Below are 27,203 nucleotides of genomic sequence, written 5' to 3'. Positions count from 1 at the left end.
GATGAAGGAAGAGGCAAGGTCACATGCTTACATGATGAAATGGATTTGAGGCTGGCAGGCGGGATGCAGGTGAGAAATAAATAAGGATTACAGTTCAGTGCCTGAACAGAGATGAAGAATTGGCAATGATCAGGCTTTTATTTGCTATCGAAACAGGAACACTGTCACTGCTATTACCTAGAATTAAGTTTACTTACATATGTGCCAGGCATTACACTTTTCTAACCACAGCATATCATGCCTTTTTCAATTATCATAGGGAAAAAAGAGACAATTTTTAAAAATAAAATCACATGTCAATAATGCTTACTTACAAAACAAGTATAGACAATGAAATTGCTTTCTATTTCATTTGATATGTGCAGTCACTTGGATAATCAAGTAATTTATCCATGTATCACCTTGAAATTATTAGCAGTAACTAAGAATAAAGAGTTAGAATATTATAATTACAGGTTGGAAGAGGCATACCTAACTTGTAAAACATTAACCCTGACAGATGCTTTATAAAGAGTATCTACTTTACAACACCAATTCAGATATTTAATTAAAATCCCTGATCCACCTAACACAGGTCCATGGGAATAACAGTGCTTCATTATCCAGTATGACTTAACACTAATACATGTATGCACTCAGTTGGAACAACTTTATCTAAAATAATGCAGCATTAAGGAAGGCTGATGTAATTGCGTATTTAAATGGGACAGGTCTGCCATGATGGACGCTTGAAAATATTTTTGGGATAATGAATATGGCTGGGAAAAGGCTAATGGCTTCTTCATGAAGCTAAAGATCCTGGTTTTTTTTTCAGATTCTTTAAAAGTAATATTTGAACATCTAAATATTAACTTTCATTTTGTAATCAGATATCGTTGGAGATTTTTCCAAATTTCAAGAATTAATTTCTCTCTTTACCTAAAATATAAGCTACTTTTAATCATGTTACTTCCTTGCATTATGCCTTTAATACATCCTGTTCCCAATGAGTTGAGCTCAGAATCTTAAAAGTTGTATTCTAAACTCCCTTGATTCTTACACAAGCCTATTTTTGCAAACTCATCTTCCACTTATTCTTTTATTTTAATTTCCCTCCCTGCCCCCATTTCCTTAACTTGGCAGATGAAAATCCCCACCCAGTGTAACCCCACTCAAATTCTATATTCTTCCTTGCACTTTTCCCCTCCCATCATCTATTGCAAGATTTCACAATGCTGCACCTTACAACACCTAAGAATAATTTGAATAGTATGTGTTGTTTGTGTTTTTGTTATCAAATTAGTACTCTTAATGTCTCACCTTCAATGTACATTAAAATTAACATTGCCTTTTCTTTTAAAGAAAAAGTTGCTTAATTCCAAAATGGCAAATCAAATCTTGTACATGTCCTCATTAAAGTGATGAGTAGCTTTCTTGCTTTGTAGAGCAAGGTTTTGATACAGATCATGTTCTCTCTGAAATATTTACCATCTGGATTTCCTTTTTAGTCTCCTTTCACTTATGACACTTTCATGTACACTTTTTTTACCTGTAACTCTTACACATCACCTAGATACCAACTCTTTACCTCACTTATATATAAATCATGAAATCCAGAGCTGCATAAACTGTAACCTTGAGATCTGTACTGACCATTGTGCCATGCCTGCTTCCTGAATACTCTCTATGCCATCATTCATTGAACTCAATCATTGTTACTGTCAAAATTATCACCACATCCATTTTCTGTTCCTAAACAAGGAAATAAGCAAAAGTCTGGTGGAGCCAAACAGCCTCATTCTGTCTCCTTGAATAAGCTTCTCTCCTAAGCTTTGTATAAGGGGCAACTTTGCCTGTCTTCCCAGAGTGTCTCTCTTCCCAGAGAACAATCAGCCTCCAGTCAAGGATGTTAAGTAAAGTGCTGCTGTGTTTTCATTCTGATCCCTGAAAACATCCATGCCAATCAAGAACAGGCAACTAGTATATCACAACACTGTGTCAGAGTTGCTGCATATGATTTTAAAACAGGATTTTTATCTAAGGGCAATGTTTTCAAAGAGAACATTTTTCAGAGAAGTCATTTGCCAACATGAGGGCTACTCCATTGTTATCTGAAGTGGTTTTTCAATTCCCAAACATTGATCTTAACACCTTTTGATATGATAAAAGCCTCCTTCAGAAAATTAAGTTACTGGAAGTGCCAAAGAGCCCCCAAAGTCCTGATTAGCTCATTACAAATGGATATTAATTAATGAATTTGAGGTTACCATCTTCAATGTAAAACCATCAAACAAAAAACAAAAAATAAAAATGAACCCTGCTTTTGGCTCCCAATTAGTGTGCTACAAAATGTATTTGTTTACTTGCTTTAATTTTTAAAAAATGTTCTATTAATGACAATCAACGAAATCTCTTAACACTGGTCACCCCCATGGGCTTTAGTAGATAACACAGCAAGGCAGGTAGAGACCATAGGTGAATGGGGGATTGAAAGCTTTGACTGGAGCAGAGAACTAATAACAAGCACCTCAAGGAAGATACAATGTTATCACAAACCATGAAATTTATTCTAAAATAAGATATATGTACAAATGAACTTATTATATTTCTTATTTTACTTTGATACAATCACAACTTCCAAGCATCATATTTCAGGATAGTACAATTAACCCAACAGTTATAATTTGTTAACCCCTTACTACATGCCAAAAACAAATGTACAGACATACAAAAAATCATTTCATTCCAACTGTGTGAAACAGGAAACATCACGCAGCCACAGTGACAACAGTGGGTTTCAAACATAGCTTTGATTCCAATGACTTTTCTTTATCAAACCATGCTGACACCAAGCCAGTCCGAGAGAACTTGTGGTTGAGCTTCATATAGATCCGTACATAGTGAACATATTTGTTAGTTATTTTGTGCTTTCTATGAGTACAGTCAAGGTTCACACAATCCTTTCAGGAACTCAGACCTCCCTTTTCACCCACCAGAAAGGGCAGCCAAAAACAAAGGTGGGTTCTCACAATGCTGAGCACCAGGGCAAGGGATTGTATAAGAGAGATGGATGCTGATCTCAGAGTATAATGTTGCTTTGCACCATGGAGCAGATGGGTCAGAGAACTGAAGGTTTCAATCACTGAATTTGTATAGGATTCGTCTATCTTTCACATCCATTCAACAAGCAACTGTTAAGCACCTCATATGTAGAGATCATCCTAACTAAGCAGAATAGAAGTTTTTATTTTAAGAAATGTTGGGATGAGAATTTTAGTTTTGTATATTTTCATTGTTCTCATTTTTAGGACTAAGATTATTGAAGAACAGAAAGCAAGTAATCAGAGGTAGCAGAGTATTAAATTAGGAATACATTTGGATGCAAGTCACAGAAACTCTGACCCCAACTCAAGGTCTCTTTTTTTTCTCATATGCCCAGAAGCCTGGAAGCAGTCAGAGATTCAGTAAAGCCTGGGCAAGACACAGTAGATAGCAATTAGGTCTTTCTTCATATTCACAAGATGACTCCTGCATAACTGCGGTTCTAGACAGCATCAGTGTTTAACACAAGAACCAAATCCCTGACTAGTGTAGCTCAGTGAGTTGGGTATGGGCCTGTGAACCAAACAACTGTGGTTTGATTCCCAGTTAGGGCACATGCCTGGATTGCAGGCCAGTTCCCAGTAGGAGACCCACGAGAGGCAACCATACATTGATATTTCTCTCCCTCTCTCCTTCCCTTTCCCTCTATAGATAAATAAATAAAATCTTTTAAAAAAGAAAAACACCTTTAAAAAAAGATGAGAAGCAAAAAAATGGGAATGGGGCAGTAAAACTGAATTCCATTCCCTACACATTATCCTATAACAAACTCTATTTTAATGAAAGTTGTAAAAACCTTTCCCAGCTATTTTAAAGGAAGCCAGCCAGAAAGAATGAGATTGACAGTGGATACTGGACTACACAACAGAATCCAGCACACATGCTTCCACCACCCTTACTTACCTCAGAGTTTGAATTCTAAGTAAAATCTCTGACTAACTTGGTGTCCTCCTTCCCTCCTCTTACCTCACAACTGTTGCTTTCTCCTCCTCTTGTCCATGTCTCCAGACTGGAAGCTTTCTTTCAGCCTCAGTGTGAATGGGCACAGCTGCCTGATCAGATGCTCTGAAAGTTTTCCTCTTTCTAAAAATCTGCCATGGAAGACAGACTGCAATCCCTCACACCCACCCATCTGAAGCAGCAGTCAGCTACACGAGCTCACATTCAACCTGATGCCTGGATATAAAGTTAACTTTTAATTTAAATCATAAGCCACTGAAAGAATTAGCAAGAGAATGTCCATCACCAAGCAGCATCCAAATATGGTGATTTAGCTTATGATTTCCTCATACTATTCTGTAATACACAAAAAGAAAACTCTCTGAAATGACAGAAACATCATTTCAACATTTGAGAAAGAGTTAATAACCTTTAAATTAATCCTTTCAAACACAGTTAAATATTATTTCCCTGGAGAAGAAATACCCTGAATACTGTGATGCAAATAACTCCTAGTAAAGTTGTTCAGGATACAGATGACTTCACTTACGTCCAAAGAGCCGGGGAAACAGAAGCCCATAATTTGAATAAAAATATTAATACTTAATTTTCAGCAAGACATCTTTTACTTTATACTTTGCTTAGTTTTCTAAAGTATGTTTCTAGTAAAATGCTTAATCCTGTATAAGTAGATAGCAATTAGGTAACTTCAACTGCTTGAATTAAGTCTTCCAGGACCACATCACTGAACAGTTACAGAGGACACCCATAGAGTTCAGATGATATTCACAAAGAAGTCTTGTATTGTTCACTTATTCTTGTGAAAAGCAACTTATTTAAAACCATTAACTGCTCAGTGAAGAAACAGAAATAATATCTTGAAACAACAAATAGATACCTAGATAAGAGACACTTTGACATTAAAACAAGAAAAAAGTTAAAAAATGAAGAGCCACAAACTAATAATTTCCAACATTTTATTTTAAAGTATTGTAAAAGCTCTTTGCCTAGAAACAGTTGCAAAAATGCATGCTTATTGTATTCTATTTTTATCACAAACCTTAAAACTACTATAAAAACAATGATTAATATTTCCTGCCAAACTTATAAAAATTGCTCTCAACCATAGGGTTCTCTTCTCAGAAATACGATACCGGAGTTTGATTAGTTTATTCTTTTTTTAAGATTTTATTTATTTATCTTTTGAGGGGAAGGGAAGGAGAGAGGGAGAGAAATATTAATGTATGGTTGCCTCTCGTGCATCCCCTGCCGGGAACCGGGAACTGGCCTGGAACCCAGGCATGCGCCCTTGACTAGGAATTGAACCGTGATCACGTGGTTCTCAGGCCCGCGCTCAATCCACTGAGCTATACCAGCCAGGGCTGATTAGTTTATTCTTATAAAACCTCATCCTACTTCCAAAATGGACTTCTTATTGTCACTGTTGTTGCTGCTTTCAGAGAGGCCAAGAACCAAGTTAAACCCCAAAATAACACATAAAAATTTTTTGCTCCAACCAATAATTAAATAAGAAATTATGAGTAAACATTTAAAGTTAACTAAATAATTAGAGCATACAAATATGTCAAAAACAGGCAATACTATCACTGTGATTAAGCTTCAAATTTGGCTCTGAATTTCTAAGAAACCAAAGCAGAACTGGCAACATGATTTGTTAACAAGTATCAGAAGAAAAAGAAAAGAATCAAAAGAGCACATTTAGCTTCTGACCAAGATGGAGGCATAGGTACATACACTTTGTGTCCTCATTTAACCAAAAGAAAGATAACAACAAATTGAAAAACTAAAAACAACCAGAACTGCCAGAAGAATGAACTGTACAGAAGTCTGAGGAGCAAGGAGTTAAAGAAGAAACTTTCATCCAGATTGGTAGGAGGGACAGGGTCAGGAGGCCAGAGCAGAGGGGATGTGCAGCAAGACAGAGGCTGATGGACCAGGTAGTACCACATTTGAGTATGGATAAACCAGGAGAAACAACTGGGGAGTGAGACAGACTGTGCAACCCAGGGTTCCAGTGTGGGAAACTAAAGCCTCAAAACCTCTGGCTATAAAAACCTGAGGGGGTTGTGGTGGCAGAAGAAACTGCCAGTCTCGTAGGAAAGTCTGTTGGAGGGGGCCCAGAGGTCATAATACATACATAAACCCACCCACCCAGAAATAAGCACTAGGGAAGGCCCTGAAAGGTACAATTTGCTTGTGGGAAGTGGGGAAAGTGACAAAGGAGGGCAAGAGATGAGCAAATGACATTGTTCCCTCTCTGACCCGCAATCGTGTGGTTTGCAGGCCTGCGCTCTATCCACTGGACTATACCAGCCAGGGCTGATTAGTTTATTCCCTCCCCCACATACAGTACCAAATACAATGAAATGGTTTGTCCTGCCCTGGTGAATACCAAAGGCTTCACCCCTTATAACATAACAGGCATGCCTAGACAAAGAAATATGGCACAAATGAAAGAGCAGATCAAAACTCCAGAATAAGAACTAAGCAACGAGGAAACAGGCAATCTATCAAATGCAGCGTTAAAAACACTGGTAATCAGGATGCTCACAGAAATGATTGGGTATGGCCACAAAATAAAGAAAGAAGTGAAGATTATGAAAAGTGAAATAATGGAAAATATACAAATAAACAACAGTGAAGGGAAGAAAATCAGGACCCAAATCAATAATTTGGAGCAGAAGAAAGAAATAAACATTCAACCAGAACAGAATGAAGGAACAAGAATTAAGAGAGAGAGAGAGAGAGAGAGAGAGAGAGAGGCAGACTTAGGAACTTCTGTGACAACTTTAAACATTCCAACATCCAAATCATGGGGGTGCCAGAAGGAGAAGAGAAAAAGCAAAAAATTAAAAACTCATTTGAAAAGATAATGAGGGAAAACTTCCCCAGTCTGGCAAAAGAAATAGACATGCACATCCAGGAAGCTCAGAGAGTCCCAAAGAAGTTGCACCCAAGGAGGAACACACCAAGATGCATCATAATTAAATTACCCAAGATTAAAGATAAGGAGAGACTCTTAAAGGCAGCAAGAGAAAAGGAGACAGTTACCTACAAAGGAGTTCCCATAAAACCATCAGCTTATTTCTCAAAAGAAACCGTACAGGAAAGAAGGGACTGGAAAGAGGCATTCAAATTCATGAAAAGTGAGGACCTATGTCCAAGGTTACTCCATCCAGCAAAGCTATCATTTAGAATGGAAGGACAGACAGAGTGCTTCCTAGATAATCCCAAGTTAAAGGAGTTCATCAACGCCAAGCCCTTATATGAAATGTTAAAGGGACCTATCTAAGGCAAATAAGATCAAAACTATGAACAGTAAAATGACAACAAACTCAGAACTATCAACAACTGAACCTTAAAAAACCCAACAAACTGAGCAAACAGCTAGAAGAGGAATAGGATTACAGAACCTGAGATCAAATGGATGGTTAGCCTCAGGGAAGGTGAGGGGGGAGAATGGGCTAAAGGTACAGGGAATAAGAAGCATAAATAGTAGGTACAAAATAGACAGGGAGAGGTTAAGAATAGTATAGGAAATGGAGAAGCCAAAGAACTTATGCACACAACCTATGGACATGAGCTAAATGGAAGGGTAATGCTGAAGGAAGGGAGAGTGCAAGGGAGATGGGGAAAAGGGGGAAAAAAGAAAAATAGGACCACTGTAATAGCATAAGCAACAAAATGTACTCTAAAAAAGATCACTTTCCCAGAATTTAATTTTTAATTTTATATTTTAGACTTTATTATAATATAATGCAATATTATACTAATTGCAGGTGTACAGCATAGCGCTTAGACATTTATATAATCTATAAAGTTCCCAATGTCTCATACCCATCTGACACCATACGTAGTTATTACAATATTACTGACTATATTCTCTATGTTGTACCTTACATTCCTGTGACTATTCTGTAATTACCAATTGGAGCTTCTTAACCCCTTTGCCTTTTCACCCAGCCCCACAACCCCCCTCCCATTGGCTGTCATCAATTTGTTTCCTATATCTATGAGTTTGGTTCTGTTTTGTATGTTCACTTATTTTGCTTTTTAGATTTCACATATAGGCAAAATTACACAGTGTTTTCTTTCTCTCTGACTTATTTTTCATTATTTCTCTAACTTATTTCCCTTAGCACAATCCCTTCTAGCTTTATCCATGCAATTACAAATGGCAACATTTCATTCTTTTTTATAGTTGAGTAATAGCCCATTGTATATATGTACCAAATCTTCTTTATTCATTTGTCATCTGTAAATGAACACATAGGCTCTTTTATGTCTTGGCTATTATAAACAATGCTGCAATGAACATACGGTTGCATACTGTGTTTTTCTGGCTCTAATATGCACCTTTCACCCTCCCCAAATTTGGGATGGAAGGGGGAGTGCATCTTATAGTCTGAATGTAGCTTACCTGCCTTCCTGGGGCTAGAAGGTGGCGGTGGAGCAGGGTCACAGGTTATTAAATATTTTACCACGTTTTTTTGCTTCAAAAATGTATTCACTATTTTCCTCCTCTAAAACCTAGTTGTGTCTTATGGCCCTAAAATATGGTATATCTGTTCAAATTAGTGTTTTGGGTTTTTTTGTATAAATACCCAAAAGTGGTGATCACTGAGTTATATGGTAGTTCCATTTTTAGTTTTGAGGAAACTCCATATTGTTTTCAATAAATGGTATCTCATTGCGGTTTTAATTAGCATTTCTCTGATAATCAGTGATGTTCAACATCTTTTCATATCTATGGGCCATCTGTATACTGTTCTTAGAGAAATACTTATTCAGGTCCTCTGTCTGTTTGTAATTGGATTATTTGTCCTTTTGGTGTTAAGTTGTATGATCTATTTATTTATTTTGGATACTAACCCCTTAATGAATTGATCATTGGTGAATATCTTCTCCTGCTTGTAGGTTGTCTTTTTTTGTTTTGCTGATGATTTCTCTTGCTCTGTAAAAACGTTTTACCTTGATGTAGTCCCGTTTCTTTTTGTTGTTGTTTTTCTCTTCCTCAGGGTGATATGTCAGAGAGTTTAATGTCTATGTTTTCTTCTAGGAATTCTATGGTTTTGAGTCTTAAGTCTTTAATCCACTTTGAATTTATTCTAGTGTATGGTATAAAAAAATAGTCTATGTTTCCATATAAGTTTTTGAAATGTTTGTTCTGTATCTCTGAAATGTGTCATTGATATTTTAATAGGGATTGCACTGAATCTATAAATTGCTTTGAGAAGTATGGAATTTTGATGACAGTATGAAATTCCTTAGGAAACTAGAAATGGATCTGCCTTTTGACTCAGCAATTCCACTGCTTGGATAAAATCCTGAGAATCCTGAAACACCAATTCAAATAACCTATGCACCCCAGTGTTCATAGCAGTACAATTTAAAATAGCCACATGTTGGAAGCAACTTAAGTGTCCATCAATAGATGAGTGGATCAAAAAACTAGGGTACATTTGCACAATGGAATACTATACAGAAGAAACATAGAAGGAGCCCCTACCCTTCGTGACAGCATGTAAGGATCTGGAGAGCTTTATGCTAAGTGAAATAAGCCAGGTAGTAAAAGACAAATACCATATAACTTCATCTATAAGTGGAAACTAATCAGCAAAATTAATAAGCATGCAAAATATAATCAGATACATTGAAATTAAGAACAAAATGATAGTAACCAGAGGGGAGGTGGGAGAGGATAATGGGAGGAACAGGGGTAAGGGTTGTCAAAGAAACTGTATAAAGGACACATGGACAAAGTCAAAGGGGAGGTAGGGTTGAGCGTGGGAAGTGGAGATGACTGGCGTAGGGGGAAGAGGTGGGGGGAAATGGAGACAACTGTACTTGAAAGACAATAATAAAATAAAAAGAAAGCAAGCAAGTAATCTAGTTCCTTTTTATTGTTGTTGCTTGTTTGCATCTGTTCAGTTTTCTCAGCAACATTAGTTGAAGAGAATGTCTTCACTCCATTGTATATTCTTGCATCCTTTGTCATAAATTAATTGACCATATATAGGTGTGGATTTATTTCTTAACTCTCTATCCTATTTTAATCTATTACATTCATTATTCTATGCGTGTGTTTTTATCAATACCATTCTGTCTAGATTACTATAGCCTTGTAGTATGGTTTGAAATCAGGTTAACACTCAATTTTTAAAAATGAATCTTTCACATATTGAATATCATTGTTATAAGAATATGAGCATAACACATTTTCACAACAGGTACACTATCCTATTTCATATGGCTCTTTCTTTTAATGGTCTAATGACAGCTAATTAAAGATGATTTTGCAAGGGGATATACCAATGGGCTTCAAATAAGTAAACTGGTAGCTCAACAGACAAACTTTGTTTATAGCTGAGATCTTAGTATTTAATATGTCTGTGAGGCTTTTTTATTTGCCATTGGGGAAAAAACCCACAAACAACTGTTCCAATAAATACTTTATTAGAAGGATCATATGGGGGCTAAATATTCTTATTTTCCTCTAAAGACCTGATCATCTTCTGGACATATGTTAGGCTGAGGACCACAGTGATTTTTCTCCCTGCTGTGTACCTGTGTGTGTGTGTGTGTGTGTGTGTGTATACAGTTCATCATTTGATAGAGAGGGATAAAGGGGGCTTTCTATAACTGAACAGAACTGGAAGTCAAAGAAGGTAGGGAAGACTTGGACGTTTCTATATGATCCAAATCAACTCACCTATCAAAAAAGAAAAATTATCTCAAATAGCAAAATTAATAAACTAAATAAATCACAGAAATAAGCTATCACAAAAAAAGAACAAGAAATTGCCAATATGCTCATCAATCTCTGATTCACCTGGCAATCTAAGAAACACATATTCAAACAAAAATGAAATATGATTTTTCATCTATTTATCTAAACAAAACTTAAAATCCTTATTTCAGTATTGTTGCACTTTCAGGGAACAGGCAGACTCATGCTTTGCTAATGGAAACATTAACTGAAAATACAAACTTTCTGGATCAAAAGATTGTAATAAATAAGAAAAGTCTTCAAATATGCATGTCCTTTAACCAGGTTTTGTCTACTAAGATATGACTCTGAATGAATTATCACTGATGTATAGACATATAAATACATATAAAACAATAAAATGCTCTAAGTTACCCATTTAGCCCAAAGTAACACACTGTTTAAAGGTTTTCAAAGTACAACATATACTTGAAGTCAATATTATAGTCAATTATAGGGATATTGGAAAAAATAAAATGTGGTTTGACTGTCTTATGTTTTATATATGACATAATATGCATTTCTACCTTTGATAATAAACAAGTATTATTCTTTCTTATTTCAAAATGCTTTAAAAATTAACTTTGAAAGTTAAACAGTAAAGTTAGAAATAGCTTTTCCAATATTAATTTTAAAAATTGGATTTTTAAAAAATAATTTTTTATTTAATTCTTGTAAAAATAGGATTTTTTAAATTGAGTTAAACTGTTTGAAATGACATGATAAACGTCCTGGAACTAAAAATTGTTTCCTTTTAGATATGTCTGAATATTTTCAAAAAGTACTGGAAATTTCCTTGCAAAATATCATCATCTCTCCTCATAAATCATAACAAGTTCAGTTGCTTCACTTAGAATTGAACAGATTGAAAGATGCTGTGTTCCAGCCTCAGGCTGCTCAAGGAAGTTCCAAATTACAGTAATTACAAATTTTACCTCTCTGAAATAAATTAAGAATTGCAATAATGAAGACTGTTTCACATGATAGGCTTTGAGATTATACCACTGAAGACAGCTGTATAGTGGGATTTAATGTGAGAAGGGACTTAGAGACCTTTCCACCTTTCAATCTTTTCTACATTTTTCAGATGGGACAACCTTAGCCCAGACAGAGGCAATGGATGAATAATCAAAGAGTAAAGGTCAGAGCTGTGACTAAACCCAGTCTCCACATGGCACACACTTGGATTTGGCTTAACTACCTGGGTTAATCCTCTTATATAATATTTCTTATAAAAACAGTTCTATAAGTACTATCCAAGGCAGCACTTTCCAATAACAATATAACAAGAGCCACCTACGTAATTTAAAATTTTCTGGCATCCATGATAAAGACAGGAAAAAGATATAGGTGAAATTAATTTTAATATTTTCCTTAACCCAATATATAAAAGTATTATCATTTCAACCTGAATGCAACGTAAAGATGAAATGAAAATTTACATCTTTTTTTTGTACCACATCTTTGAATGTCATTGTGGCTTTTATACTTACACTGTGCCTTAGTTTGGGTTAGTAAATTTTAAATGCTCAATCACCAGTGGCTGGTGACTTGTATACTGAATAAAGATGCAGATCCCAGACATAGTTGATTTTATGAATTTCCTCCCAAAAGGTCATATCCATTAATATTTTATGTCTCTACCTAAAGACAGGAAACTTCACAAGGAATTCCTTGGAGAAACTATACCAATGAGGAAACATCACAATTACTGAGGTGTACTGTGAAACGGGCAGTGCTATTGGCTAATAGCTTTAAGAATTAAGATATTCTCTTAGCATGAAAAAATGCTGATTCAATGAGGAAGTTAAAACACAGCTAGGATGTTAGACACCTGTGACTGATAAAGCTGTGGTCCTTCTTCCTTGATACTAAAACTTATCTAAAACTTTTGGGCATTCCCTCCAGTAAGGTTCTCAGGTACATTCTGTAAGAGGACTGTTCTCTCCCTTTCAGTGTAGCATACTTTCACTCAGCTTCTTATGTTAATTAATTAACCCTTACTGGGTTAATCTCCAATTTCCCCAGTGAGATTACAATCACGCTGATAAACCTGGTTTATGGTGCAGCACGCTCCTCAGAAAACTTTTTAGCAGATGACTTAAGTATATCAGTGATGCCTTTTCAAAAGTCCATGCTCTCTTCAAGAAAATGCTATATTAAATTAAAGTAAGCAGGAAAAAAAACACAACAAAAAAATCACCTCATGAAAGACTGTAGAATTCTAACTAGAGGCAAAAAACAAGAAGTTAGGGAAAAGCCACAGATCAGGAATCACATGGCCATGACAACCAAGCCATTACTTAAAATTATTCCTCCAAATAAGAAGGACTTAACCCTAAATCAAAGGAAGCATGTGTGTGCACACACACAGATGCCCGCACACACCAAACCCACAGCTTATTAGAGTTTCATAAAACAACCCCATCAGGCTGATGTAAAATTATCTGCTTCTTGTCCTGATTCAACAACAAATTATAGCTCAATGCTTGGTAATCAGAGTAGCAAAACTCCTGAGGATTCAATTAATGAATTACAGATTCTTTATTATTCCTGAACAAACTTAAATTTGGCTTTAGAAATAGTTTTAGCCTTGGCTGGTGTGGCTCAGTGGATTGAATGCCGGCCTGCAAATCAAAAAGTTGCCCATTTGATTCCCAGTCAAGCACATGCTTGGGCTGCAGGCCAGGTCCCCAGCTGGAGGTGTGCTAGAGGCAACTGATTGCTGTGTCTCTCACATGTCAATGTTTCTTGCCCTCTCCTTCTCCTTCCTTTACCCTCTCTCTAAAAATAAATAAAGAACATCTTTAGAAAAAAAATAGTTCTAGAAGGCTGGGACTATTCAGGTGCACTTTGACATTCTGCTAGGCTTTCTATATACGGCAAGGCTGATTCTGCTCATGGCTAAGATAATAACTAACCTGTAAACAAGTTTTTCTACTTGATTTTCCCAGGAAAAAATACTTTATTTCTGGGGTATGGGGGAATTCCATTTTAGCCTATAATATTTAGGGTGCCTTTCCCCCCATTATAATCTCTGGCAACTGACTCAATTATCAAACCAAGAGTTTAGGAGTATGTGGTAAAAGCATCTAAAAATCAAGAGAGTTTTCATGTCCCTCAGTCCCAGGCAGTCTTGCTTACCATATTGTGAGAACTCATCATCACTCTGGTTCCACTTGCTGAACTTCTGAATTTATCGGAAATGCCCTGACCCAAAGGTCAGATAGTAGTGTATAAATATAAAGGTTGTTTTACCACAGACCTTAGAGTCCCCCTGTGCAGTAAGTCAGGAAGGCAATTTCAAAAGTATTGGTCTGTGTCCTGCAACAGAGGACTAACAATATTCTTAGGAATGTCACACAATTTTACTTCCTCAAAATGATAGAAGAAATGCCGTTATAGATTCTTCAAGACCCTTGTCACATTCCTCTCCAGCAACGATGCGGGTACACTGCCTCTACAACCATCAGAATTCAAAGTTTCATTGAATTAAAAGCTACAAGAAATTCAAGTCAGTCAAATTATAAATTTAACAATTACAAAGTTATAATTTAACATTATAAATTTATTAAAATTCATAAATTACCAAATTATAAAATTTGTTAAGTGTTGCATCCTGATAAGAAATCACATTTATAATAAGAATGTTAAAGAATCTCTAAAACTTTAAGAAAATGGGTCATTCTTTAGAGCAGGATGACAAAATTAATACTGAAAGTCAGCATGCCACTGCAGAGTGCACTAAACCAGTGGTCACAGATCTAGATGATTACTTGAGTCTCTGGACCTTGAGCAGGTCAGTTAACTTCTGTGAGGCTCAGCTTATTGAAGATCATGGGTTTAGGATTTTAGTTATCTTTGAAAATCTGATTTAAAAAATTTTCTTCTTGGACATTTTACTGGGATCATAGACATTTCCCTATCCCCAAATCCTTCCTAGGATTCATGTCAAGAATTCCTATTATAAACACCTAAATTCTGGGGCCTATCCCTAGAATGTACACTCTGAGAGCAAGGTATGTTTCCAGAGTCTAGGAGAGTTCCTGATACTCAGTGGGTACTCAAAAGGTATATGATGTATATCAGTAAATAAGAGTAAAACATTTGAATGCTAAAAGATGGTTTATATGAAGGAGACTTGCAATTCTACAAATATACTCTTATTTTTGTTAAAGTAAATGCAAGCAATGTCTTCTGCTCTGTACTAATTGACCCTATCAGTATCAATTAAATATCATATCATCACCATTTATAGTTTTCCACAAAATATAACTTTTTTCTACAAATTAGAATTTTTTAAACTTGTATTTGTGCTCTAATATAAATTTCTTTTTTGAAAATATGTATAACTATTAATAAACTAATGAACATTAAAGTCCCCCTTGAGAAATACTGCTCTCCATCTGTTGTATTCTTCCCAATTTTAGTGATATAATTTTTTGTCAAATTTAGACACGTCAAAATGTCAGAGTTGAACATATACAATTAATCCTCTAAGAAATATGGCCCAAATGAAAGAACAGATCAAAACTCTAGAAAAGAACTCAACAAAATTGAGATAAGCAATCCATTAAATGCAGAGTTCAAACACTGGATATAAGGATTCTCAAGGAACTCAGTAAGGACCTCAACAGCATGAAAAAAGATTCAATCCAAAATGAAGTATTCACTAATTGAAATAAAGAACACTTTATAGGGAATCAGCAGTAGAGTGGACGAAGCCAAGAATCAAACCAATGATTTGGAATAAAAGGAAACAAAGAATAACCAATCAGAACAACAAGAAGAAAAAAGAATCCCCCCAAAATGAGGACAGCATAAGGAGTCTCTGGGAAAACTCAGTTGTTCCAACATTCACATCACAGTAGTGCCAGGGAGAGAAAAGAAAGAGCAGGAAATCAGAAATCTATTTGAAAAAAACAATAAAAGAAAACTTTCCCAATTTGGTGAAGGAAGAAGACATGCAAGGAAGCACAGATAGTCCCAAACAACATGGATGCAAAAAAGCTCACTGCAAGACTCAACATAATTATAATGCTCAAAGTTAAAGATAAAGAGAGAATCTTAAAAGCAGCAATAGAAAAGCAATTAGTTACCTACAGGTAAGTACTCATAATACTGTTAGTGGATTTCTCAAAAGAAACTTTGCAGGTTAGAAGAAATTGGTAAAAAATACTCACAGTCATGAAAAAGGAGGAAACTACAGCCAAGATTGCTCTATCCAGCAAGACTATCATTTAGAATGGGAGGGCAGACAAAGTGCTTCCCAGACAAGAAAAAACGAAAGGAGTTCATTATCACCAAACCATTATTGCATGAAATGGTAAAGGAACTTATTTAAGAAAATAAGATCAAAACTATAAACAATGAAATGGCAATAAGTACATATCAACAATTGATTCTAAAAAACAAATTAAGAAAAGAAGAAGAGCAGAGACAGAATCATGGATACAGAGAGCATTTTGATGGTTTGCAGGTGGAGGAAAACTTGAGGGGATGTGTGAAGAGGTGAGGGGAATAAGAAGTACAAATTGGTAGTTACAGAATAGCCATGGGGATGCAAAGTACATTATAGGAAATACAGTAGCCAAAGAACTTATACACATGAACCATGGACATGAACAAAGGTGTGGGGACTGCCTGAGGGAGCTGGAATGCTGAGTGGAGGTGGGAGGAAAAGGGAGAAAATTGGGACAACTGTAAAGGCATAATCAAAAATATAATTTTAAACAATATAAATATTAAAGAAAACCATAAGCCTGTCCTCCACTTTTTCTCCCTCCAACCCATCCTTGGCGCCATTTCCAATTATCTTTCTAAAACATAAATTTGATCATGTGATTTCACAAAATTAAGATTTATTCTGTGTGTGCCTACATTTTGAGAAAAACTTTAAATATGGCATATGATGCCTTTATTCCTCTGTCCTTACCTCACTTTCTCTGGCCTCTTCCATCTTACACTTCACATTCAACTCACAGATAAAAAAAAAACATGAGATTTTGAAAAATTAAATTGTTTATTCAGTGTCATATAGCTGGTAAACAATGAAGACATTTGTTCTAGGATTTTTTTTGCGCAGTATTTTTCTCAAACCTATATTGAACTACCAATAATGAGTTCACAAGGATCTTTCCTGAGAAGATCTAGACAAGGCTGTTAAGAAACATGACATGTTTCAAAGCACTGCCTTCAAAATCTTGTGACAGATTAATCTGGTGATAAATTAATCAATTGTCATACTCTCTTTTCCACAGAATCAAAGTGATAATTTTTACATTTTCATTTTACATATTTTAAGGCAGTGTTAGCTACAGCATTATTGTCCTCACCTGGAAGTGAGTTTCTCAAACCAGATGATGATTCAAATGTGGACTCTCAGAGAAACTTCTGGCACCATATTGAGAAATATACTTGATTGAAAGAAAATAGACTAATTCTGAGATTTTCCACAGATGGATTAGAAATCTCCAAAAGCTTGCAAGATATTCCCTTTTCTTCATTTATACAGAACTCAAATTGCCCTTCCTCTCCCATTCTTCATCTCTGCTCCATAGTGATCAGTCTGAATACTCTGCTTTCTAGGATTCCTCTCATCCCTTCCCCCTTCTTCTCTCTCTGGCCTGCTATCTCTGAGCCACTCTTCACAAATCTTAGGTTTCATACTGCTTTGCTTTTGGCAAAAGTCACCTTGTGCCCCGTCTGAAATTAAAGCTCTCGTACTACTTCCTTAAGGTAGTAGATGATCATCTCCACCCAAATAGTTGCATCTCATCCCCAACCCTTAACAACATTAGACCAATTCTTCAATCCCAGTACAGATTTTTCTCATTTACTTTGCAGTCCTAGGCAAGACACTAGATTCTCTGTGGCTCATAAGATTCATGTGAGGATTATGTAAGATAATACATAAAAATTACTTAGAGTAATGCCTGGCCCATTAAGCTCAAAAATGCTGATATTGGTTAGCTATTCTAACATGGTTTGTTTCTTTTAAGGGGACACTTTCAACAACTGCAGAGAGAACAGAGTTGGTAAAAAAAAAAAAAAAACAGCTCTGAAGAATATACATGGGGAAAGTATAGTTTCTTGAATAACTGGTGACGGGAAAACAAGACACCCACATGCAAAAAAAAAAATGAAATGGAACCCCTATCTGACATCACACACAGAAATTAGCTAAAAATGGATTGAACATATGAAACCATAAAACCCCTAGGGAAAAATATGGTAAATTCCTAGACATTGGTCATTACACTGATTTTTTTAAAAAAATTTGATAGTAAAATCAAACGTAACAAAAGAAAAAATAAATAAGTGGCACTACATCAAACTAAAGTTTCTGAACAGTAAAGAAAACTACCAAGAAAGTGAAAAGGCAACATTCTGAATGAGAAAAAGTACTTCCAAATCACATATTTAATTAGGGTTTAATATCCAAAATATATAAGGACCTCATAAAATAAACAAACAGAAAATAAACAATCTGATGTAAAAAATAGGCAGAGGATCTGAATACACAGTTTTCCAATGATATACAGATAGTCAACAAGTACCTAAAAAATTCTCAAAGTCACTAATCAGTAGAGAACTTCAAAAACAGTAATGAGATATCATTTCATGCCTGTTAATATAGCTATTATCAAATGATAAGAAATAACAAGTGTTGGCACAATGTGGAGAAAAAAGTACTTACATTTGTTGGCAGGAATGTAAACTTGTGAACCCATTATGGAAACAGTGTAAAAGTTAATTCAAAAATTAAAAGTAGAAGTACCACCTTGACAGGGTAGCTAAGTTAGAGTATCATCCCAATATGCCAACACTGTGGGTCCCACCCCTGGTCAGGCCACATGCAAGCAGCAGCCAATGAATGCTCAAATAAGTGGAACAGGTCGATGTCCCTCTCTCCCTCTGCCATCTCTCTAAAATCAATAAATTAAAAAAATAGTGCCATGTGATCCGGCAATTACACTCTGGTTATTTAACCAACAAAAAGTATAACTTAACAAAATATATGCACCCCATTGTTAATTGCAGCATTATTTACAAGGCATGGAATCACCCTAACTGTCCACTAATGATGAATTAATAAAAACATATGGTCTGTCCTGAAAAACTTCAGCCATTTTTAATATAATAATAACAGTTTGAAGATGCACAAAACACTCAGTCCAGCTCAGGTCATATATGATGAGAGAAACTGGGCTGCAATAACATTATCATTATAGTATTAAAAAGACAAAGATCTAATTTGGTGCATACAAAGTCTTTCCAGAAAGAATCCAGCAATTGATAATAATGAGAATGGTTTGCATGACGTCAATGCAACCTGGCAGCCAAGAATAGTGAAAAGGAATGCATATCTGGGAATAATAACAACTTCACTGTACTGTCACTGGGGTCAGTCAATGCCTTTGTGTCCGTCTTTGTGTGATGCCTTTCTGTGTGAACTGTGTGACCATCACATTGAAAATAACTGAATGAGTAGAACAATGCATCTGCATCAAATTTTGTGTTAACCTTGAACATTCCTCCATGGAAACTAGTTGGATGATTCAGAAGGCTGCAGCTATGGGCAACTGGTGACTGGCAGCTTCATCAAAACAATGAGCCTGCTCACACATCGCATCTCTGCAGAGTTTTTTGATGAAACATCAACTCACCCAGGTGACCCAGCCCCATGGGCCCAGATTTGGCAGCCTGTGACTTCTGGCTTTTCCTAAAACTAAAATCACCTTTGAAAAGGAAGAGATTTCAGACCATCAGCGAGCTTCAGGACAATATGGAGGGGCGGCTGGCTGATAGCGAATGGGAGAGGTGTGTGAGATTCCAACATGGCTACTTTGAAGGGGACTGAGACAATGTTGTCCTATGTATAATGGTTCATGTCTCTTTTATCTTCTTAAATAAATGTCTCTATTTTTCGTATTATAAGGCCGGATACTTTCTGGACAGATCTCATAGGTAATGGGGTCTTTATGGCTGAATGTTTATTCAGCCATAAAGATGAATACTTGCCATTTTTAACAACATGTGTGGCTTTGAGGGTATTATGTTAAGTAAAATAAGTCAAATAAAGATTAATTACCATGTAATCTCACTTAAATGTGGAATTAAAAAAAATCCTAATTGTGGGTACAGAGAACATATTGACAGTTGCAGCAGTGGTGGGTTGAGGTGGAAAACAAAGGTGAAATCAGTCCAGAGGTACAAAGTTCCAGTTATAAAATAACCAAGTAATGGAGATGTAATGTAGAGAAGAGTGGCTATAATAAATACAGTATTATATTTTTGAAAGTTGCTAATACATTTTTAAAGTTTTCATCAGAAGAAGAAAATTGTACTTATGTGAGGATGTTAACAATACTTATTTTGATAACCATTTTTCAATATCTCCAAATATCAAATCATTATGTTTTAAGATAATGTTACATGTCAATCATGTCTCAATTAAAAGAAAAAAGAGAAACTCTAGCTCTGTATCAATGAGGACTGAACCTGACTTGGGCATGCCATTTAACTTCTTTGCTTCAGTGTCTCTTTTTGTTAATGAGGCATCCCAATGCCTTCCTTCATCAGAGGGATGGATGCTGTGTGGTCCACATGGACAAAAGAGTACAAACCACACGTTTCTGAGCCTATCATAGTGGAACTGAATATTCTACATATTAAGTAATTCTCAAAACTACCAAGCCCCCCAAAATGCCCTTCTCTAAACTCCTAAAGAACTAATGTCCTCTACTCATCTTAAGTGACATATTACTCATCCCCCCTTCTGTTCCAGTTGTGGTAGTTTTACCCTTCCAATAAGACATAAGCCCTACCAGAGCATTCACTATGTTTTATATTTCTTCTGATCTTCCTCTTGCCTCCAACAAATAGCAAAGTGTTAGGAACATAAATGCCTAAGAGCCATGCTGAATCATATTCGAAATCACCAATACAGGCTATTAAAGTGAATATGGCTTATTTATATACAAATTTTCATCTGGTTGACAACATAACCAAGAAAAAAAATAATCTTTATCTTATATCCTTTTGAGGGACATGGGGAATTAAAAATTCCCCAGAATATTCCCCAGAATATTCTCAGAATATTTTATATAAACACAGACAACATTAAAAATGTAATTGCATGTAGTATAACTAAGAATATCAGAGATAACTGGCAAGACATTGTTCAAAAAATCTATAAACACAGTTACCGTATTTAAAAAAATTTCTTGTCTAAAAAGTGTCCAAAATCTGACCTTGCATAGGAATTAAAAGTAACTTACAAATTTAAATTTCCAAAAGTTGTTTACTGAAACATTTTGATTAGCATTAATACTTAAATTCTCTGAATTTATATTAAAAATTCACACACAGGTGAACAAAGACAACAAAACTTGCCAAGACTTGCTCTCTATTTTCCCATTGGCCATATCTGGGTAACCTCTGACCCATGGTAAAAAAAAATGTTGGGGACCACCAATATCAGGAAGGTGCTCACATCACTCCACTTTGAGGTGCAGATTGAAAGTTTCCTATCTCCTTTATTTAAGCACAATTTCCCCTGTGTGAGGTGGGCTAGTTGAGAATACTCCTGTCAAAGTGTTATACATTAGGCACAGATAACACAAACTGAATCTCCAAACAGAACAAGCCCACTAGCTGTTCTTTGGAAGCCAAGTTTTGTTTTGAAATCCTAAGAAAGGTATTAGTACAGAAGAAAGACATGGGTCACAGAAGGGTTTGTGATCTGAAATTGAGAAGTTTCTCTTCATCAGGGAGGTTTCCCAGCTCTTCCAGCACAGCCAGATCCACGCAGAACCCTGAGACCTGAGCTGGTCCAGAGTACCTTCTAGGGTCCATGATGTGCAAACAGAGAGCCTAGGGTGAGCCTGGGATATAGGTCTCTGAATACCCCAGACAGCGTGGAGCAGGTGGTACTGGCCCACAAAGTATCTGCTTCACCAAATGGCCAACTGTATGTTACACCTTGGGAAAAGGTAGCGCCAAGAAGAAAGTTTTCACTAATGAATCCTCTTCTTGGAAATTTCGCCACTTAGGGAAAACATTTGGGGGGCAGATCTCTGTAGACCAGAGGACCAGGAGTATAGGAATTGCTCTGTGGAGTAATGTATTGTTTCACGAATAAGCTCCACAAAAAACAGGTACTATATAAACTAAATCAAAGTTTATAAATACTGTACCCTCTACATGAACAGAATGTATCAACAATCTGGACCAAATAACTCACATTTTTCAAATCATGTCATAATTTGCAGAGCTTTCTCACAAAGATATCTTTATTCATTTATCTCATTAAGCCTGGAAGAGGAGGAGAGAGGGTTTTTAAAGTTGCTTGGCAAGGGGTTGGGTGGGAGGGAATCCAGTTACACACACCAAGAGGGTTGAGTCACACACTGTCCTTTGGATTGTGTGGAGTCTGGACAGAAGCTGCCCGGTGACAATGCCAGGAATTAGGTCGCTAGACCCCCGGACCTTCTGCCTCACTGCTTTCCAAGGTTAGTGCATCCTACTCCTTCCTGCCCAGTGGCCCCTCTTTTTTTCCCTCTTTTCACTACAGACATGCTGTCTCCCCGGCTCAGGTCCCACCATAGATCCAGACAGTGATAAGTGGTGGCAGCTGTGGCTACCCTGTAGCCAACTGCTGGAAGTAGGTGGGCATGGAAGCCCACAGGCTGGGCCTAAGTGGCAGCCCACAGCCCCTTGACAGTCATAGCAGAGGCTGAGCATGAACACCTCAGCACAGCCTTCAGCTTGCAACTCAGAGTCAGCTCTAAACCCTTCATGCCCAACACCCACATGGCCAAGTCCCTGCATTCTGCTGTACTTGGGCTGGCCCAGCCACCCCACTCCCAGCTGGTGCTTCTGCCAACAACCAAGTGGCCCGTAGCAACGAGGGAGGCCCTTCAGAATCTGTGGAAGCTTCTCAAGAAGAACAACAATCGTTATGTGAAGGTCAGATTCAGCAGTTAGCATGGAATCTTCAGAACCTGCTGTAGACAATGGAGAGACAAACATCCTCAGCAGAAGCATAGGCACACAAAGAAAAAACAAGTGATGCAAAGCAGGGGTGTAGTTCCCTGGGTTTTATAAGGCCCCAGAAAAAATGCCCAAAAAATGATGGAGAAGGAAGAGGAACGACTAAAAGCTACATCTGTGTTTGCACCACCTAAAAAAGAACATATAAATGTGATAGGCATTGGACATGCAGATGCTGGCAAGTCATCAATTACAGGACGAGTAATGAATCCGACTGAAGTAGTTGACAAAAGGACACAAGAAATATGAAAGAGAAGCTAAAGAGAAAAACAGAAACTTGGTATTTGCCTTGGGACTAAGACACAAATCGGCAAGAACTAGATACGGGTAAAATAGTAGAAGGGGGTCAACACTACTCTGAAACAGTGAAGCAGCACTTCACAATTCTAGATGCCCCTGGCCATAAGAGTTTTGTTCCAGATATGATGGTGGTGCTTCTCAGACTGACTTGGCTGCACTGGTAATCTCTACCAGGAGGGGGGAGTTTGAACCTGGATTTGAAAAAGGAGGACAAACAAGAGAACATGCAACGTTGGCAGCAGCCATAGCTGGTATAAAACACTCAATTGTGCATATTTAATGAGGTGGATGATCCACCAGTGAATTGGAGCAATGAGAGATATAAAGATGAAAAAAACTGGCTTCAATCCCCAAACAAGAGACAATCCTTTCAATCCCAATCCCATTCACTTTATACCCTGCTCAGGAGTGACTGTAGCAATCGTAAAAAGCAATCAGTCTTTTGTCCTTGGTACACCGGAATAAATTACTATTTCTTCCATATCTGGGTAATTTTCCAAACTTCAGTAGATCAGCTGATGGCCCAACCAGGCTAACAACTGTGGATAAAACAAGATACGGTCACCATGGTCCTGGGAAAGCGGGAATCAAGATCTATGTATTTGTAAAGTCCAGCAGCTGGTGATGATGCTGAACAAGCACAGGTGGAAGTTCTTGGAGTCCTTTCTGAGGATATAGAAACTGATGCAGCCCCAGGTGAAAACTTCAAAATCAGACTAAAAGGAATTGAAGAAGAAAGGGTTCTCCTAGGATCTTTTGTGATCCTGATAATATTTGCCATTCCGGATTCATATTTGATGTTCAGATCATGATTATAGAGCACAAATCTGTCATCTATCCAGGTTATAATGTGGTATTCCAGTCATACCTGTATTGAAGAGGTGGAAATGATAGCCTTAATTTGCTTGGCAGACAAAAATTCAGGAGAAATAAGTAAGACTCAGCCCTGTTTTGTAAAACAAGATCAAGTATGTTTTGCTTGCTTAAGGACAGCAGGAACCATCTGCCTTGGGCCTTTGAAGACTTCTCTCAGATGGACTGATCTACCTTAAGTGATAAAGGTTAAGACCACTGCAACTGGAAGTTCTGAAACTGGTGCCAGGGTAAGACCAAGCACTGTCTTGATGACCCTGCACAACTTTTGTTGCAGACAGCTCTGCCTGGTTTTAGGAATTGTATCTCAACCCTTTGTGGCTAAGGGCGAGGGACGACCTTTGGAGTGCCAGCCACAGGAGACAAAACTTGTCTCTGGTAGCAAATGCTACCTCAGTTTCCTCTCCCTGCCCCCAAAGCTTGGTCGGAAGTCAATGATGGATAAGACCCCTCACAGCGGGGGGCAACCTAAGCCAGACTCGACCACTTGGGAGGCCCTCATGGAAGGACTCGGGGGCTGCAACAAAGAGCAATGGACTCTTGCCCCGGGGCTTTGACACAGCCCAAGTCCCCATGTACTCTGGGAGAGGTGCTTCCTGACTCTAATCCCCTTAAGCCTGAATACCTGTTGGGAGAGGTGCAGCTCCTTGCCTTGCTAGAGTGTGTCCTGGGGAAAAATCTGGCATTGCAAAGACTTCCTGATAAACCTGTGAAATTTGCTCTAAGAGAGCTTTCATTCATATGTTAAAGGTTTGAGCAGGAAACCCTAAAACTGTTCCTGACAGACTCTGAAGACCTCAGATTTCTTTGAAATGTTATCTATTCTTTGATCCTTGCCACCCTGTATTCCTGTTTATTAGAACCCAATAAAGACCCTGGAAGAGGGGGCTAAGGGCCTTTTTCTCCTCGGAGAAACTGGCCCCTGCTGGCCTTTCTCCCCTGTGAAACTGGCCACCAGCCCACAGCCTTTTCCCAGCAGGGAAAATGGCCACCCCTCCTCCCCAAGCAGATCAATTCATATCTCGGCCATGATTCACTTCCATCCATGGCACTCGGGGGGGACTTACGATTAAAGTCGCCCCCACAAATGTTGGGAAAATAGTCTGCAAAGACCTACTTCACACTGTCTTCTCTTATTCTGTGCCTATTGACAAACCTCTCTCCACATTTTTCCAAAGACAAAATTTGTAGCCAAGTATTGCATAGGTTTTCTCATATTGAGAGCTGTGCTAGGCCACTTGAATTTTTCCAAAGATTTTTTTCTTCCCCCCTCAAACTGCTTCCTTGGACACATTAGGTGATAGCTTTGTAAGTGATGTAGACATAATTGCATACAATAAGTAAAACCTACAATTTTTTTTCATCTTTCCCTTAGGCATAGTCATTTTCCCTCCCAGGCAGATCATTCTGGGTAAACAAGTGCATATGTTACAAAGACAACAACTATTACATTAAAATATTCAATTTGAAAAAATAAAGTTGCATGGCACAGTGGTTATGAGCATATATTTTAATTAGAAATTCAAAATTACTGGGTTTTAATATTCCTTGGCTCCCGTATCTCCTTTTTATTGATCTTGGCCGATGTTGTAATTGCCCTAAGGCTCTGTGTTCACACCTGTAAAATTGAGTAAATTCATTTTTTCTCACAATATCACTCAATGCTTAAATATGTATAATAATGTATGGGAACCCCTCACCCTGTGCCTGATAAGAACCTTAAGAAATTGTCTCCCAGTTAATGATTCGTGGAGGTCCCTTGGTATTGACAGAATCACCCTACATCTCAGACCTCACAAGGCAGAGGCCCTGTTATCTCCACTTCTCCATGACAGAGAAAAAACAAGCAAGCATAACTTCTCCTTGTCTTTGCTGATTAATGGGAAAAGTCCAGAAAGAGTGCAGCTCACATCCGTGGTAGTGTGACTGGGTCAAAATGGAGATTCTTCCTGTGCTTCTCGTGTTTCCTGCCTCAGGACCTCCTTATTAAATGGGTTGTCATTGGCCCACCAGCAGGCAAATGCTCAAAAGATGAGGCTGAAAAGTCTGACCCGGTGCTTTGATTGCACCCCTAGATCAATGCACAGTATTGTCCCCTAGAAAGGAGTTTCCCTTTCCAACCCCGATAAGATTCTACAAGGAATATGCATTTTCTTATGAACTACTACATAATGTCCAACCTGGAACATGCTCCCCTCAGTGTAACAAGAAGTGCCTACCATTTATGTACGGTGCAATCACACTTGCCAAGACTTGAGTGAAGAAGGGCTTTGGTGGAAGATTCACCAAATGAAGAAATGTTAGAATAAGACCCTAAATCTTTTTAAAAAATATTTTTAAAAGAATTTATTTCTCAAGTTCTTTAGATTCTATATTTCCCCCACTATTCTTGCCCTCCCCCCTATCTTCTACCTACCGTCTATGTTATTTTCTGTGCCTTCTCCCCTCTTCTCCTCCTCCCTCTCCCCTGTTGCTAACCGTCCATGTGATCTTCATTTCTATGATTCCACTCCTGATCTAGCTGTCCTCTTAGTTTGCTTTTGTTTTAGGTGTGGTTGTTAATAACTGTGTTTGCTGTTCTTTCACTGCTCATATGTTTCATCTTCTTTTTCTTATATAAGTCCCTTTAGCATTTCATATAATAAGGGCTTGGTGATGATGAACTCCTTGAACTGGCCCTTATCTGAGAAGCACTTTATCTGCCCTTCCATTCTAAATGAAAGTTTTGCTGGATAAAGCAATCTTGGCTGTAGGTCTTTGGATTTCATGACTTGGAATACTTCTTTCCAGCCCCTTCTTGCCTGTAAGGTCTCTTTTGAGAAATCTGCTGACAGTCTGATGGGAACTCCTTTATAGGTGACTGTCCCCTTATCTCTTGCTGCTTCTAGGATTCTCTCCTTCATTTTAGTCTTGGCTAATCTAATTATGATGTGCCTTGGTGTGTTCCTTCTTGGAAGACCCTAAATCTTTTGGCATGCAGAGCTTTACAGAGTACTAAGCGTCAATTCACACACTAAATACATGTGTTTTGTCAAATGTTTGACTTCCTGAAGTCCCCCCAAACCCTAAGACCCATGCCTCTGATTTAGAGGGAAATGAAAAGACAACAGAACCTAGTCTTCTATCTCAGGGGCCAGACACAAAGCAAGCACACCTGGGGTGA

General features: G+C 37.5%; 1 protein-coding gene and 1 pseudogene across 2 annotated transcripts in view; one reads left to right on the top strand and one right to left on the bottom strand.

Moving 5' to 3' along the window:
- Nucleotides 1–27,203, bottom strand: part of NRG3 (neuregulin 3) — a 1,179,966-nt gene that overhangs the window by 1,000,318 nt on the left and 152,445 nt on the right. The window lies entirely within an intron of this gene.
- On the top strand, nucleotides 22,538–24,209 carry LOC118989560 (eukaryotic peptide chain release factor GTP-binding subunit ERF3A-like; annotated as a pseudogene).

Source organism: Sturnira hondurensis, unplaced genomic scaffold (assembly GCF_014824575.4).
Source record: "Sturnira hondurensis isolate 20B ecotype Veracruz unplaced genomic scaffold, ASM1482457v3 Scaffold0006496, whole genome shotgun sequence".
Lineage (NCBI taxonomy): Eukaryota > Metazoa > Chordata > Mammalia > Chiroptera > Phyllostomidae > Sturnira > Sturnira hondurensis.
This window is presented reverse-complemented; position numbering and strand designations above follow the sequence as displayed.